Consider the following 18717-nt stretch of genomic DNA (forward strand, 5'->3'; position numbering starts at 1 on the left):
AATAAACAGCAATAAATGATGCTCAAGAATCAAGCAGAGCAAAAATAATTCATAAAGAAAATTATCTTATTAGTACTAGATTCTGTTTAAAAGTAAGACCTATTTCGATATCTCATTTTTGAAGAAAATAAGATAACATAATTCTTATATCCCGAAACGGGTATTTGAATAATATATTAATAAAATTGACGAAATAGTTTACATACCTTGCTGGGTTCAAAATCCTTTCTGTGAATGGCGGCAATCCACCGTTTTCGTAAATTCCCATTTTTCGGGAAATTAAAAACTGAAACTTTGGGCCCAGTTTTATAATTTCCTTTACAGTTGGGTACACAACAAGTGAATGGCATTTTAAAATCCACAAAACTAGTGATGAAAAAAACGCAAAATAAAATGGCTAAGATTTCACACTCAAACAGAGCGAGAAAACAACGAAACAAGAGTCAGAAGAAAGGATCACGGGAGTAACCCTACCGGATATGACGTCAGAGCAATAAAGAAATTCTTCGCTGCGGCCTTATCTCTCGTCGGCTACGATATGACCCGAAAAGATGTAACACCTTGAAGGTTTCCGGGGAGCATATGGCCATTCCCTACTCTTAATTCATGTACGGAAGAAAATCGGGCAATATCATTGGATCGTTCCTCCGGTGACGCCACGGTTGCTCTCGCTTAGATTTTCCGTACAACTTTGATTAATGATCTTATATCTACATTGTATAAACTGAATGAATTCGACTTAATCCTTTGCAATATAATGTTCAATAACTTAGTTACGCCTACAGTGTTGTTTGCTATCTATATTTTTTATTTCGTTTAATAATACTATCTTAGATAAGAAAGAATTCTGATGGCGCAATTTGACAAAATGCAATCTTTATATAAATGAAAGTCGTGTCTATGCATTTGTGTCTCACTTCTCCTAAACGCCTTGGCTGATTTCAACTAATCTTTGCATACTAATTGTTCAGTCAGTGCATGACAATTCCCTTAATGATGAAGCAGGAGTTTAAACTTTCATAGGTTTATTTTCACATATATATATATGGACACAATCATTTCTAAGCTACCACACAAACACATCACAACACAAAAGACAGGGGAGAGAGTATGTACATTGCGTCGGCGTCTCAAATACATCTACTTAGGGGAGCAGAATATCCCCTTTTCTCCACCGGAGGGAGTCAAAACTCAAACACTAATTGCTTATGGAAAGAAAAAAATGCAGTTAATTATTCAAAATACAAATATTACTTAATTAATTAATAATTAACTGAAAATGAGTCATCTTTCCAGAAGTAACTTTGGTGACATACAAACAGTATTTTGATACGTTAAAATTCAGAATTTTAAATGTTCAGTAATTTTAAATTCATTTCTGTGCAATTTTTTTCTTCAGTTGTAAATTTTGTAGAAATTTAAAGAAGACGATTTTAAAATGCGTAAGAGTAAGGCACTGACCTATTCTGCTACTATTTTTTTTCTTTTGAATTTTTTTATTTATTATCTTCGCGAATTTTTTTTATTGAATTAAAGTATTTAATTTGAAAGTGTCTAAAAAGCTTAAAGAAAGGATAAAAATGTTATATTTTTCATCTTCTAGAAAACATAACTGACCCAGAGCAGTCAGTCATGTTGTACGAAGTAATAAAATGATTATAAGTATTATAATTTACACAAAATACATTTTTACGTTAATAATATGCATAAATGCCTATTACTGCCAAGCAACAGCAGGTTTTCAGCTAATAATTTACAAATCAAATTCATAAAAAAATGAATTGTCCATATCATAGTAAGTTGTTTATAGCAAGTAGTAAGTTGTAAGGTAAATAACATATTTACCTTCCTTACTTCTGTGTTGAAATTTGTGGTTTCAGTTTGTTTGGGATTAGTTAGTTCCCCTTCCTAATACCAGATGGTAGCGCAGTCAAGGTTGTCTTCGAAGTTATGCAGAAAAGATTCCTTGTTCTGCGTGGCAGTCAGAAAAGACAGACGTTCACAAGATAGTGTGAGCGATGAGTAGCTCTCGAGAAAATACAGAGCAAATTTATTTTAAAGATTACGCGGAAACCCAGCGAGTTTCTCGTGAAATCAGTAGTTTGTGAGGAAAATCATTTTCATTGTCTTAAAGAAATATTCGTAACTGTGATATGGAATGGCTTATCGAAAATTGTATAAAAATAAGTGAGTGCTTCGATGTAAATAAATGGATGACTAGTAAAAAAAACAACTGTTTTCTGATTTTTATTTCGTAGAATCTATTTTTGCAAACAGGAGCGCAGGGTATGTGCTCACGAACAGTGCAGAAATACATCGTTGGGGAAATGTCCCCTATATTCGACATTTAGTGGCTTCCGCGACAGGATTCGACAGCTGCACGCAGCGGAGCTCGTCTGCTTTTCAGTAGATCCATACTATAAATCTTCTTCCGTTTTTACAAACAATCCTGTCGGATTGTATGTGAAAAAAAAAAAAGTTTTTAAAAAAAAAGATCGCCACAAAATCGATGTTTATCAGGAAGTATTTGATAACTGGTTAAAGGATAACATTATTGAAGAGGTGGGAATTTGAGAGACTCCTAATGAACATTATTTACTCCATCGTCCGGTATTTAGGGAGTCTAGTGAAACTACGAAAGTCAGGCCCGCTTTTGATGCTTCGCCACATAGCAAATGGACCATGTCATTGAGGGATTGTTTAGAAATCTGATGGAAATTATTCCTTCATTGATAAATACTTTTTTGTCAGATACGACAATAAATTTTCACCATTTTGTCCATTCATTTTCTTTATTCCAATTAATCATTCTCTGCAAACTTATAAACAAAATCAGAATAAGCTTAAATTACAGAAGCTGTTGCCAGTCAAAACAAAAATAAAGGAAATAATACTACACTAGTTAAGTGGCTAAATATATAGGAGGCTATACTTTACATACTCCCACCTTTTGATAACACCAGTTTTATCAAATCAATCCTTTAACTGAACTAAAATTGAACCTAAAAGTCATTTTAAAGTTCACTTAAAAGTCTATTTTTTAAAGTTCAAAGCACCAGAATCTGAACTTTATAGCTCGACAACTTCTGGCAATTATGTCCTTTAATATCTCTGGAAGAATTATGGAGATATTTTCCTGTTCAACATCTTCTTTTTCATTCAATTCCTACTATTAATTCACATTCTCCCTATATATTTCTACAATATATATATATATATATATATATATATATATATATATATATATATATATATATATATATATATATATATATATATATATATATATATATATATATCTTGTTCAAATTTTCAATCGTTAATAAAATACTTTTTATTCATCCACCTAAGTTCAAATACATTTTTTTAAAACTTGTAGTGGATGACAATTGATGTTAATACAGTTTTTTTCAGGTATCAATTAATTAATCCAGTAACTTCTATTTGGTCGCCAAATTCTTCACCATGTCGCCAAACCCTGAGATTACTGACGCGACACTCGATCATAAATAATATAAGATATAGATAATAAAAAGTACCTAAAATAAAAAATAAAAAAATTTGTTGGCCTAAGTAGGAATTGATTTAAATATTTATATATAGATATTACTTGTTTAGGACTTACATCGGATTTGTGAGGTATTCTTCAAGATTCTCCTTAGCATTTTCCAAACGATTTGGATTGAACGTTCCCAGAAACCACTCCACCGGCAAGCTATGGATGAATTGAACTTCCACGTAATTCTTCTATTAGCTGCTTCACCTTCAATCATATTCCAATTAATAGCTTTAAAAAGATTACTACCTCCTCTGAAGTTCGTGCGACTATCGCTGTAAATTACTTGAGGATGTCCACGCCTGTCAACAAATCTTTGAAAAATTATAATTAAGCAATTCGTAGATGGAGAAGTTATCAATTCCAGATGAAAAGCTCTAAATACAGCACAGGTATGCAAAACAAATCACGCCTTTGTTCCATCTTTAAGAATAAGAGGGCCTGCTAAGTCTACTCTTACGGCTTCAAAAATTGACGCCTCTCTAATTCTGTTCTCTGGAAGTGATACAGAAATAGTCCTCATTTCTTCCACGCTGTGTCCTACGAACAATGCATCTAGAAATAGCTGATCTTACTGTTTTTCTTCCATTTATTATTGGTTAAAAGTGGATGAAGTTCAACATGTTGTAAATCAAATGATGTTCTAGGATGAATAGTTTGACTCATTTATATGTACTTGGCAATAAAATTGGATACTCAAAATTTTCTAAATCTTTCCTCTCTCTCAGTTTTGTCTACTCACTAAATTCCTGTTTCATCTTTAAACACACTGATGGGCATTAACTTAAAACAAAACTTATGAGTACTATGGGCTCCGATTTCTGGAATCAAGAAAGAAAAAAAAATCCAACTGTTTTTTCCAGGCAATCTTGTAATAATTCTGAAGTTAATACTTCTTTTTTATGGGTATAAAAAAGTCAATAATACGCAGAATATAAAATTGATAATAATGAATTATATTTATATAGGATTTCTATTTCATAAAAATAATTAATAAAAAGATAAGTTAAAAATGCAATACTGCTTCCTCTAATTTTTTTCGTTCTTCTTACAGTACTTTATTCACATAATAATTTTTTTTGAAAACTTTCATTTCTTTTGCCAATATTGACGTTAGTTTTACACCGCAGTTTGAATTCAATAGGAAGAGAAAATATTTATTTTTATAAAAAAGTAAGTTATATAAAAATTGGACGCAGTGAGTCAGTCATACAGGAAAAAATTGTTCAAGAGAACTTAAGAAATAAACCGCTAACTGACTCCTACTAGGTATTTAAAATATATTATAAATTATCGATATGATTAAAAATTATCATATCAATAATTATTAATATATAAAAATTTATTTTTATTTGCGTCAGTAATTAATTGACCAATTAATTTGAATTGTTTAGTACAGGAAACTTAATACGCACATTACTTAATTTTTATTATTCATTTTTACTAATATTCTTTTCTAATAATATCATTACTAAATGGAACTTTATACAAAAACGGAAGTAGAAAATTTCATCACACCGAGAGCAAAAAATTAAGCGCTATTTTCTAAGGCGGAGGCACAAGAACCGCTTCACACTTAACAAATCAGCAAATTAGCACAGAAGAAATGATCGGAGCTGCCTCTCAGTTTGTTTTGTTTACTAGTTGCCGACGTTATACATATTGTTGGAATTTTGAAATTCAAAGATCGCTAAGTTTTTGAAAAAAGCGAAGTTGCTTTTAAGATTACGGTGTATTTTGCATGTTACTCTCACGTTTAGAGAAGTTTTTATTTTTTGTTTCTCCTCATATTTCTACTCTGCTTAAATCAATTTGTCCGAGGTAAGATTGTTCCTTTATATTTTCTGGATTCTTTTTTCATTCCAAGCTGAGTTACACATTGGTATCAGTGCAAGACTTTAGTGATGAGTCCTTTCAACTGAATTCTGAAACTTTCCCCTTCAACAAGATGCCTCAAATAACTGATATTTATTTTTTGAATGGAAAACTTGCCAAGGACCTTGTGCTAAATTTAGGTCAGAAACACTACGAGGAAATTAACGTTATTTTTTCTAATGCGAATGCTCCTTCTCAAATACCGCGCACAAACCCCATTCTGATACAAACTTTCATAAAGCAAAATATCGACAGGCACTCAAGTCTCACGAACATGAGATTTTCCCGGCAATGGAAACTAATTTTTATTACAAAGGATCCGGGATTCGCAAAACAACTTCTCAGCTTAGAATAGATTAGCGAAACTAAGGTTACTTCAAACGTTATTTGGGAAGGAGTTACTTCTAGATTTCTGCTTATTGATATGCCCATATAAGTTCCACTCAAAGAAGTTGCAGACGAACTGCGAAAGTTTAATGAGATTGAAATCAGAGACATGAGACGTTTTGTCAAAGAAAATTCGACTCAGCAAACTTTTCCAATTCTCATAACAATTCTGGGTACTTCCTTTCTAGATTCAGTGAAACTTTGGCTTACAATCCAGAAAACTCGACCTTTTTTCGATCGGCCTAGACAGTGTTCAAAATGTTACAGTTTCCTACACTCTTCTAGGATATGTTCGAAAGACCAAGTTTGCCAATTATGTGGAATTATGTCTGAAATTGTCAAAAACCCAATTAAATGCATTGATTGTCAAGGTTCTCATGCAACAACATCTAAAGCATGTCCCTTGTACGCCAAAGAACAACAAATTTTGGATCTAAAATGTCGTAACTACCTCACTACGGGGGAAGCACGACGCATATTTAATGCATCATCTAATACAACTTATGCGACTGTTACTAGATCTAACACGAAATCCATAGACTTTGAAAAATCTTTAAACGACAAAATGGAATCCATCATTCAAAACATCAACAGAAAGATGGAGCAACATTTCATTACGCTTTTGGAAATATTTCAAAAGCCGGTCGAGTCTGTGGTGCAACAGTTAATTCATGTGATCAACAAAGGTGAAAAAATTAAATCTCCATCCAGGAAGAAAAGAGCTTTACTTTATGCTTCGAAGAATTTCGCTAGTTCAACTAGTTAACTCATGCAATGGGATGCTGGAGGTCCTGCTGAATCTTCGGATTAATAATTTATTTTTGCGCTATGTTTTCTTTTTGCTGTTTTCTGTGCTTTTACTGCTTGTTATTTGTTTCTCTTTTTTGCAAAGCGCTGCTTCAGTTTTATCTTTCGCAAATGCTTGGGTTTTTTTTTTGTGTGTGTGTCACCCCGTTGTTTGGTTGACCTCTTGCATAGTTTACAGATTGTTTTTTTCTTTTCTGTTGGTTAAATCTATCAGGATGCGTTTTGTTCTGTGGAATTGCAGTAGTATTAGGAATAAATAAATCCGGCTTGGTATCCCAACCCCCTTCTCTATTTCAGATTTCTGAATTTTTCAAGAAACTTTTCTTTATGCAGAAGAAGATTTTCGTTTCTATAAAAACAGGTTTTTTAGATCTCACAGGGAAGACAGACTGGGAGGGGGCCTTTTAATTGGAATCCCTGAACATTTGTCGGTATACATATGTAATCCCTTCCGAGGTTCCTTCAAAATTCGGACGCGGAAATCCTCACCGTTAAATTCATTCCAACTTCTCTAAATTTTTGTATAGTTAACATTTATAATCCTACAGGTTTTGACTTTGAAATTTTCGGAAACTTTTTTAACTGGCTTTCCGAACCAACGTTCATCTTTGGCGACTTTAATTTACATCATCCTTTTTGGGGCTCAATAACTTCTTCCAGACTCGGCAACAATTTTGTCGATCGGTTAACGGATTCAAATTTTGTCACTTTAAATACATTACTCCTGCAGGTAACCAATCGCTTCTGAATCTTTCCCTTTGTTCCAAATCACTCTTCTGTAGCTCAGATTGTTCTGTTGCTGAATCATCTTTTGATAGCGACTATTTCCTCATAATTTCCACCTGCAAAGTTTTACACAACAAACAAAGGTTCCTCACACAAATTACATGGCAATATATTCTATTTCAATCGAAAAACATTTTTGAAGATACATAACCTAAACTCAGTCTCATCAAACATTTCAAAAATCATATCCAATAATACTAGTGTTGTGTTCGTGCATCAACAAAAATAAAATGCAGAGAAATGTACTATAAAACTAAATATTACATATAGATAATATTATCAAATTTACATCAACTTATTTTCATTCAACATTCTAGCATCGTTTTTAATCAACAAGTTCCAAAAGTATCACTGTTGCCAATCTGAATTTTACAACTATTTACAAAATAAAATTTATAATTATTAAAATAATCGTTAGCTACTTTTAAATAAAATATTTACGATTTATGCCGCAACACTACAAAAATACCTTTGAATAATAAACAATATCCACCCTCGTGGGATGAAACCTGTCACAAACTTTATAACCTTAAAATCATATATCGGAAGAAAGCATTAAGATGCATATCAAATAAATTTTGGATTCTTCACAAAAAATTCGCACGCAGATTCAAATTTTATGGTAAACAAGCAAAACAAAAATTTTGGGATAAATTATGCAATAGCGCAAGAAATCCTCGTTTATTTTATTCTATCCAGAGAAAACTGAATCAGCAATATGAAGATAATAAATCCTTCAACACTATTTCTGTTAACAATTCTTTCATCACAAACCCATTCGTGAAAAGTAAAATGTTCGCATAATTTTGTGCCAACAATTCCAGTTCTCGCGAACCATTACTAATCTAGTTTATGGACAATCTGGAAAGCGAATGAAACGGAGCAATACAAATCGGAGAATTACAATTCGCAATTAAAAAATTAAAAATCACAACCCCAGTTCCAGACCATATTCCCGCATCCTTTTTCAAAAAACTTAACAAAAATGTAAATTATTACATCCTTCAATTATTTTAACACAACATATGTTACCAAAACATGCACTTATTATTCCCATTCCAAAACCAAATCAATATAATCTCCAGATAACATCATATAGGCCACCATAGGCTCTAACATCTGTTTTTTTTTTCTTTAAAATCTTTGAATTTATCTTATGTAAGAGAATTGCCGATTTTCTTTCAAAGAAAAAAAAAAAAACTTCATCCAAAACAATTTGGTTTTTTACCATACAAGGACAATAGGTCAGCCACATACTCATTATATTATACCAGTTCAAATGCAAAGAGAGAGTAAAAAACTTTTCATTGGTATTTGTCTCGACATCGCAAAAGCTTATGATTCGTTTTATATTGACGGATTGATAAATAAATGCTAGAAATTGGGCATCTGCAAGAAGATATGCGCTTGGTTGCATCAATTCCTTTTTCACCGTAAGTTCCAAGTGCGATGGAGACAGTCTCCGACATAAGAATTAAAAACAAAAGATTAGCAGAAGGTAATGTCCTCTCGCCAATCTTATGGGCAACTTTTATATCGGATTTTTTTGAAACTCTTGAAAAGGAAGTTGATTGTTTGATTTTTGCTGATGACATATTTATTTTTTGCTCGTACCAGTCTATTGAATTTATTACTAAGGAATTACAAAAAACAATGGAAAATGTTCATGAATGGTGTACTTATTGGAAACTTTCAGTTAATGCAGGGAAAAGTTACATAGCAGCTTTTTCAAACAAAATTAATTTTACCCACCCAAATATCTGGCTAGCAGGAACGAACATCCAATGTGAAAAACTCAATTACATTCCGCGGAATTCCTTTTTCAAAAAGAAATGAAAAAGGATCAATCTTCAATAAAATTAAAAATAAAACTTTAAAAAAATCAATGCATTAAAGGATTTTGCATATAAACATTATGGCCCAAGAACAAAAGATTTAATCACACTCACAGACAATAGCATTTGCGGCTTATTTTTTTTTACGCCAGTCAAATTATCAACAAATTTCCAGTAACTCACATGAAAGCATGTAATATTATTCAAACCAAAGCACTTCGCTTTGCACTTGGTGTTCCACAGTGGACACCAAATTAAACTCTCTTTTACATCTCCAATAAGGAAATTCTCAGTGAAAAAAATCAAACGTTTATCCTTACAATTTCTCATTAAGCAGATTTCTATCAGTTTCTTCTCCGCCATCTACAAATTAGATTTAGAACATTTCAATCTTGCTCGTATTCAACAGGGCAAAATTTTTTTGGATAAAATTTTTTCTGATTTAAACATTAATTGGAATCGCATTATTTTTGATCAACATTTTTTACAACTTCCAAGAGAAAATTGCAGTATTATTATTTCAAAATACCCTTTACAAAACAAATCTTTCCCACACTTGGCTATTAATGGCAGTTTTCAAGAAACGCTACAAAAGGACTTCAAACAATGTTTCATAATCGTAACTTATGCATCTAAATCTCAAAACTTAACTTCAATCGCCGGCATTTCGGATCTGTCTCAATTTGCTTTTTTAACCTACAATATCAACTCAATATTTACAGCTGAAGCTCTTGCAATTTCCAAGGCTCTGGATTATCTTTCTGTTCCTAAGAAAACTTTCCCTCTTTTTACAGATAGTCTCAAATCTCAAAAAGAAAAACAACAGACAGCTATAGACAGAGCAAATAGTATTTTATGAAATTCTTGGAGAAATTCCAGACATAAAAAATATTGGTAAATGGGCAAGAAATAGAAGAGAAGACATCATTTGCGCTAGAATTTCTACCAAAACACTCATTACATCTGGCCTTCTACATCGTTTTAACCTGTCGAATCTACCAAATTGCGAAACATGCCACTCTGAATTATTTGGATCATATCTTACTGCACTGCCGAAAATACGCAAGCACCAGACGTAGGCTCTGGTCGAAGTTGGGCCTCAACTCTCTTTCAACCAGAAATTTTAAACAACTCACGAGTAAAGCATTTGCAGATAAACTATCTCTCCATATTTTCCTTCAACACTTGAAATTTTTTGACATTTATTAACTGGAGATATTGTTGAACGCTGTGATGACAGCCTTTGTTGCCAAAAATCTCCTAACCCACCAATCAAACAAACAATCAAAGTTGTCGACCATTTACAGAATCGGAAGTATAACCAAGATTAAAAATATTTTAACATCATATATTTTTTTAATGCTGTTTACTGGTTTAATAAAATCCTTTTGTGGATTTCTTATATATTGATGTATATTTATGCAAAATTTGTTATTAGTATTGCTGTTAAACAATTAAGATTAATTTTGTTTTTGTTTCTCCAGTTTTTCCATAACTGTTTGATTTTTGAAATGAAAAATTCAAAAAAATTTCGCAGTGTTTAAAACATTTGAAATATCTTGATAATTGGAAACAGCAAATTCTATTAATTATTATTAATTAACTGTGCAGGTTATTATGAATTAACTGTGCAAGAGCCAAATGTAGTACCAAAACGCGCCAACCGATGAGTGAGCTTCTTACTTTCAAGTAGTAAAAAAGTAAGTATTTGTTTATACTGTTAAGAGAAAGTGTACAGATAGAAAGTGGTATTTTCGCCAACGAAATTATCGCCAATCTTTCATTGGTTATTTAATAAGTACGAGGAGGGTTTCTGAATATTTTTTATTAAAATGAAAAATTTTAAACAACCTTGTAACAAATTTAAGTTTAAACTTCAAAAGATAAAATTGAATTAAACGTAGTTAAATTTTTTTAAAAATAATTAAAATTTTGACAGAATTTTGGTTTGTCAATTTATAGCCAACTAACGAAAGGACCAATCACATCACTCGGCAATGAATTTAAAAATGTGGGAAAGAAAATCTTTTGAATGATTTTCTAATTTTTATATGATACAGTATTTTAATTTGATTGTATTTGAATACAGTGCCCTTGTGAATCAAATGACAGAAAGTAAATTGAAATGCTCACTGTCATTTGTTTATTTGATAATTCAGTATTGGGAATGGCAAATACTGGCTTAGTTAACTAAAACATAAACCTTTATCTAGCTTTATTTCAGCATTTTTCTTTAACTTTTTGAAAAATAAGGGAAAAAATTATGCATATGGGTCTAGGTAAAAATTCAGTACATTAAATTTTGATTTTCAAAAATGCATACTCATGATTTTTTAGAATTTTCCGATTTATAACAATTTACAATTTTTTTCTTCTTGGGCATAAAACGAGAGGTTATTCAAGTAGCTTATTTCAATAATTGTTCATATAACGATTTACTTACAGTGAATTAAAAATATTTTATAACAAAAAAAAAAAAAAAAAAGACAGAAACAAAACTTTTATTTGATTTTGAGCTTTCATTTCAATTTTCTTCTGACATTATTAATTAAGTAAAATTATTTCATCATTTGTTTTTATTTACAGGGCTTTTTTTCTATAAAATTCTAAAGATTAACTGGATTTTTTTTTTAAATCTCACTTCAAATAGAAGATGGTTGAGTGAAACATGAACTAAGAGTGATATATGACTTACTAGAAAATAATTCTTTTTTTAGCAACTATTCAGTTTTTCAAGAATTTCTGATTTAGTAAGAATTGGGGAAGCACATTTCTACTAAACTTCTTTACATTTCTACATCATCTACTTTATTAGATGCGAATTATTGACTGAATTATGTGTATATAAATTTATTAGAGAAATTACATTTGATGTACTGCACATTTGATTTCTGGAAAATTCCCAATGTATAGAAGTTTTTTTATGTATCTTTGTTTTAATATATGTGATGTGATTAAATTTACCAAAGATTTTCAGTAATAAATTAACTGATATGATTAAAATGCAATTTACTTTGAACATATTGGTTTTACTAGTTTACACTGAATATATCTTCTTTGTTTGCTTGTTTTTTAGCAAATATGAAATCAGAAAAATGTGTATCAAAGTAATTGAACTAAGATGTGATTGGAAGGAATTTTTCTCAGCTTGCTAATAGTATGTAAGTTTGTTTTTTACCCATTCCTTTTTCTTTTTCATATTCAGATATAACATTGAATCCTGATAGAAAATTTCCAGATGTTAATTTAGTGATATTATCAGAACCTGCTTTGAATATTTAACTATTAATATTTAAAATAAAAATAATAAAAGAAATTAAAGTGTGGTGTGTTGTTAGAAAAGCATCTTGCATGTCCACATTTCAAAATTCCAATGGGAAAGTGAAGCAGCTGTTCTTTATTTGTGAAGTTTCTCTAATTTTGCATCTCAGTTTTATATCCTTTAAAGCAGAGAAGACTTTCATATCCTCTATATTCAATTAAGAATTTAAAATTATCATATATTTAAATTAAATTATATGAATTAAATTTAATATTTGTTACAAATATTTATATTTATTACTAATATGCCTTTCAGTTTGGGAATTTTTTATATTTAATTTAAATGATGTGATTGTCTCTGATTTGTTGCTGTTAATTGTGCAAATTCCTTGAATTCTTTAAACTTAACTGAAAACAATTAAACAATTTTTAATATTTTATTGACATAGATATAATTATATTTCTTTTAAGAACAGTGGGCATGGTAAAATTGTGTTTATTAATCAGAAATTTTATTGCATAATTATTTGATATCAATATTTAAATAATTAGCTTCTTTATCATTTTAATTTTTTTGAATAAACTTATTGAATTTATTCATAACAAATGAAATAAAGTTTTTATTTTATTTATATAAGTTGTCAGTTGTTAAATCAAATATGCATAGTGCATTTCTGAATTTTTTTATATATATATATTTTTATAAAATATTGTTATCAAATGAAAAAGTTCCTGTTTGAATTGATAATGAACTCATTGAGACAAATATATATATCTAAATATGATTTTAATATTTTATAGGCTAAATACACATTTAAGTTCATTTTTATTTATTTATTTTGATTTTTTGCTTTCAGATGCTTTAGCTTAAAGGTATCAATCAATAATATATGAAGAAAAATTTTTTATATATCATTTTAATAACATTCCAAATCGGAAACTTTTGCCATATTAGTTCTTAGAGCATTTGTAAATATTTTCTATTCCTTATCGTGTTGTTGTTTCTATTCCTAATCGTGATAGGCACAGCATATTTCATTCTATTGATCTTCTTCACCCATATCAAAATTATATGTATAAATCAGCTTTGGTTGTATTTTGTACGCCTTTTTCTTTTGTGCACAAGTATTTCAAGTATTATCTACTATTTTTTGTCGATACATTTTTAAAAATTTGGAGGATTTCCCAATTTTATATTTTTTTTTTTATGTTTTAGTCAGTTTCAACTAAATAGAAAAAAAAGAGCATTTTTTTTTCACTACTTTTTTATGTCTGAAATGAGATTTCTATGTTAAAAAAATCAAACTTTCAGTCATAAATAATCATTTTATCAAGTCACTATGAATGATTTTCAACTAAATTTACAATTGATACCGCATTTGGGAGCATTAGCCTTTGAATGATTGTCTTTGAGTGCTGTGTATTTGCAGAATTGATTTGTAAAACACCTGCTATGCTTGTGGGCTGATTAATAAGTTTTAATTTTTTGTTTGAAATTAAAATTAGTCCTTTTAAAGAACTTGAAATTAAAATGAAATTGGTATAAGTAAGAAAAGATTTTTTTTAAGCCAATTTTTTATAAAAGAAGTTGATTTTGTATTTGATATTACTATATGGAAAAAGTATGTGTTTCATGATTTGATGAAGTTTTGCTTTTTACATCTTGACAGACAGGTTTACTATAAGTTACTTGATGAAAATAATAATAGTACAGATATATTATTATTATTATAATTATTTTTGTTTTGTTAATTTGGCATCGCTACATTAAAATTTGATGCCGACATTGGGCTACTATTTATACTGTGTTATTACTAGTATTTGTGATAAGTGGTGTCAGAAATTTAGCTTTACATTGACTATTTCAAGGCTTTCTTTGAACCTATACCTTGCACTTTAATATGCCTAGGCCAGAAATTTAGTGTCTAGTTTAATGTATACAACCTTGACTTGTGCTCAATATTACTAGATTCATATTCAAGTTTATTAGATTTGTATCCAATGTTATTATAGTAATATAAAATAATACAATACACATGAATAAGATTATTAAATTATAGCTGAATTTTTTCTTCTACTTTAATCTAATAAAATATAAGAATTTCATATTTTAGAAACATCAAATTTACCTACGCAATACTTCTTATTTATTCTTTGATATTTTTTATTGTAATATTTACTTTCTTCATGACTTTGAATTTAGCATGTGAGTGTGATATAATTCACTACAAAAAAATGACTTACCAATATGAATATTTATTTTCTTATACTCATATTTTATTATACTGTCTTCCTGTGAATAATTCTTACAGAAAGTTTCACCTAATTTCTTTATTTGTTGCATGATTTTTATGATCCTATCTCATCAAAGAATTATCAAATTTTAATAGGCTTGTGGCATGTGCTATTTTAGAAGTCTTATTTCTGTTCCTTTTATAGTGTTACACTTTTTCCTTCATTCCTATCTAAAATTTTAATTTCAGACTGAAAAAGGAAATTATTAAACTTTAAATAGCTAAATATAATAATAGGTAAATAGCTTGCTGAATCAAAACATATTCTTGATATATAAAGGATAATTAATGAAATTATTTAAAATAAATAATTTTTTTTGTAATATTGGATGTGTTTAATAATCTTTGAAATCCGCAAAGAATTTTACTTTACTGATTCAATATGGTGGCTAAAAAAATGCTGATCTCCAAGTTTAAAGATTGATAATGTATATTTATGATGTCAAATATATTACAGAAGAAAAAATAACCCCAATAATATTATTTAAAAAAAACTATAAAAAATTTCATCATTGTTTAATTTTGAATTTAAATTATATGTTTAATTATTCAAAAATTATAAATAAATTATAAAATTATAAGGAAAATAATCCTATTAAAATAATGTAATGAAAAGAAATCCCAATATGTGGAGAAAGACCCCATCTTTAAACTCTGGCTATCATGGAATATATTTTTGTAATTGTGGAAAGTATTTGAAATTTATTAGAAAAATGAGAAGTGTATTCATAAAATACTCCATGAAATATTTTTTAAAAATGAGTTTGGAAATGTATAGCAATGAAATTTCAGAAAAGCAATGAAAATTGGAACCATAACATGTATTTTTAAAAGTAATTAATTAAAATTCATTGTTTCAAATTACCTCTCTATAATTGCATTTTCTGGGCTGAGTTGTCATCAGTTCAATTCATTATTTTACTGGGTTGTACCATAAAAATTGAAAGATACAATCCATTCCTATATTTTACTGGGTATTGGAATCGGTGTAAAATGAACATTTTTATAGATAACCTTTCATAAATTGAAATTTAAAAAAATTATTATATTTCATAATTTATTAATGCTTTTAAATTAAATATGCTTAAGGCAGAATAGGCAGGTTTGTAGACTTGTCCTCAGTGGTGTACCTACATAAAAGGTCTAGAGCAAATAATGAAATACGCCCCTTTTTTCTTTTTCAATTTTGTATTGCGGCTTTTATACTTGTTCTCATTTTTTTTAAGATCAGAGGATGCAGAGATTGAGAGTGTAGTTGAACTTGTATAATAATATATAAAACATTTTGGAATTAATACTATTTAAGCATTACAAATGACTTTGCAATGGTCGTTATATATGGACGTTCCTTGATCATAAAATGTATCATAAGAATATTTCAAAAAATGTTTGTTGTTTGATGTTAAATGTGCACAAAAATTTTCTTCATTCCTGTTTTAATAACTCAAATCAGGTTTAATAAAAAAATCAAATAGTTGTTAGTATGTAACTTTTAATGCATTGATGAATACAAATACAAATGATATCTATTTATATCATACTTTACCCTTCAGCAGAAACACCTACTTTTTGTACATTAGCACATGCACATGGTCATTTTGACCCCAAATTTTCAAGCACTTGCTGATTATCTTATCGGTTATTTGTATAAAAATAAAATATGATCAGAATATAAAAATGTTTTTCCAAGGAAATATGTTCTTATCTAAGATATCAATACAACTTTTAATAAGAAAACCCAAAATTGAACTTAGCCACTTCTTGCCATACGCTGTTGTAATCATTTCCATTTTCCGTGTATATATATATATATATACAATGTGTGTGTGTGTGTGTGTGTGTGTGCGTGTATATGTATGTATGTTATGATATTTTAAACTTTAATTTCAATTTAATTAATTTCTAAGATTTTATCTTAATTTATTCCATAATAACTCCATTCTAAAATATTCTCTTATTTTTTGATCCAATTCCACTTTCTCTACTTAATTTATTCGAGAGAAGCTATGTAAAATTGTTGAATCAGCTTAAAGCCTAACTTTCCCACACTCCGCATGAAGGGACAAAATACTGCTGACGAGACAAATTCATTTTTAAAACCTCTGCCTTGTCGGCGCGTGTATTGAAAATCCCTATCGAAATCTCATTATTTATTAACACTATGAGGAAATATTTTCCCTATCAATTTCTCTGGTTATATAAGACCAGGGATAAAATCATCATCATTCCTCTCTGTGTCGGTCTGTGTTGTGTGTATGCTCATCGTTTGTACATATGCCTGCTTCTTCATAATGAAGTGAAACGACGTCACGAAATCGAAAGTCTTTTCACTGTCTTCAAAACCGCATCCTGCTTCATGTGTGCGCGCACACACACACACAATAATGTACACAATTATTTCATGCTCAAATTAAATATATCCATTAAAATTTTCAATTAGTTGCATTTAATAATATATCTAACACTGTAACTAATTTAAACTGCACTTATGAAACATAAAGGTATGAAGTTACACAAAAACTGAAGGATGAATTAAAATTAACAATTAATTGGTCAATGACATATAAAATTGTACTTCATTATAATTTAGTAAAAAATATTTTTTACTTATAAAAAAACTGTACAATACTTCCAGGAACATTTTGAAACGGTATAAATTCCCCCTCCTTATTTTTAATAATGTCAAAGTGTTGATGATTGAGTGGAAATAAGTTTATACTCAAAAGAAATGAAGCATAGAAGTTTTTTTTTGTGTGTGTGTTTGTCACTGAAGTTCTGAGATATGAAAGCTGAAACGTCTTTCGTAGCGAACACTTGTTGTTGCTATTGCCATTAAGTGTCAGTAGAGCTGCTTTATGTAATATAAAGAAGTAAATTTCAGAATTTGTATGTGTAGTAAAAATATCTTATTGCTATTTGTTATCATATCTATACCAACTTTAATCATAGTATAGTATTTTTGTTGTTTATAATTTCCATGATAGGTCCTTTTATTTTTAATGAAAATCATTTTTGGTTTTCGCCTTTCAAAAGCATAAGTAGAAATTCCAATAGATCAATCTTTCAGAATGGTGTTGATCTTTTTGGATTAAAAAAGATTTCAAAGAATCAAAGTATGGTTATCTTTCTGGCTTATTATTTCTAGTTTGACACCACGGTTTCTTCCTGTCTTCTATTGATGCACTGAATAAGAAAAACTGGGAAATTTAGTTTCATTTTGAGTATTTTCTATTCATTATTTTGCCTTGAGATGTACATCTATTTGTATCAGTTATAAATATATTTACTAATATTCATGATTCAGTTTTTAGGAACATAGTTTCGGATATTATATTTTATTTTCCAGCTATTTAAAAATCGAATCTTTTTTTTTAACATATTTGATGCTCATACTGAAAATTTTATTTTATTTATACAATCTCCAGTTATCTTCTTATTTCTTTTCACATAAATCTGAAAGAATTAAAATCTCTACTCTTTGCTTTTCATGCAATAAAGGAATTTATTGAATATGAGTTTTGTTATAATTTTTTCCTGTTTAACATATAAAATAACCATAAGGACTGAACCATAAGCTAATAACCTTAAGTTACTTATAATCCCTTATTCCCAATCAGGGAAGCCTGTTGCCAAAAGCTTTTAAACTTCTCACATTTTGCTGAGCCTGTTTTAATTTTTAAAAATCTTGTGAGTAAGGGTTCATTATAATAATTAAAAATATTCAAAATAAAAATTCAATAAAATAGAAATAAAAACTTTTTAAATACAACGAAATGAAATAAATTTTTCTTTTCAATCCAAAGAAAGGATTCTTTAATTTTGTGCACCATGGCAACAGCGCCTAGGGGTCTTGCCTTGCTTTGCGTATCCTAATTACATTATTTTTTTCCCTCACTGAAAACACATACCAGTTATT

The 18717-nt window shown here is 29.3% G+C and overlaps 1 protein-coding gene across 7 annotated transcripts in view; it reads left to right on the forward strand.

Annotated features, from left to right (window-relative positions):
- LOC129956879 (uncharacterized) overlaps positions 1–18717 on the forward strand; it is a 113362-nt gene that overhangs the window by 89725 nt on the left and 4920 nt on the right. Inside the window, exons 1-3 of one of the 7 annotated variants that reach the window (XM_056068861.1) lie at positions 10515–10561; positions 10858–10946; positions 12323–12407. The exons of 4 other annotated variants lie outside the window; for them this stretch is intronic. The gene's annotated coding sequence lies outside the window, so the exon portion shown is untranslated. Of the gene's footprint in view, positions 1–10514; positions 10562–10621; positions 10947–12322; positions 12408–18717 lie in introns of those variants that run through there. 2 more of the 7 variants (XM_056068860.1, XM_056068862.1) reach the window with 2 other exon arrangements.

This window comes from Argiope bruennichi, chromosome 11 (genome assembly GCF_947563725.1).
Source record: "Argiope bruennichi chromosome 11, qqArgBrue1.1, whole genome shotgun sequence".
In the NCBI taxonomy this organism is placed as follows: Eukaryota; Metazoa; Arthropoda; class Arachnida; order Araneae; family Araneidae; genus Argiope; species Argiope bruennichi.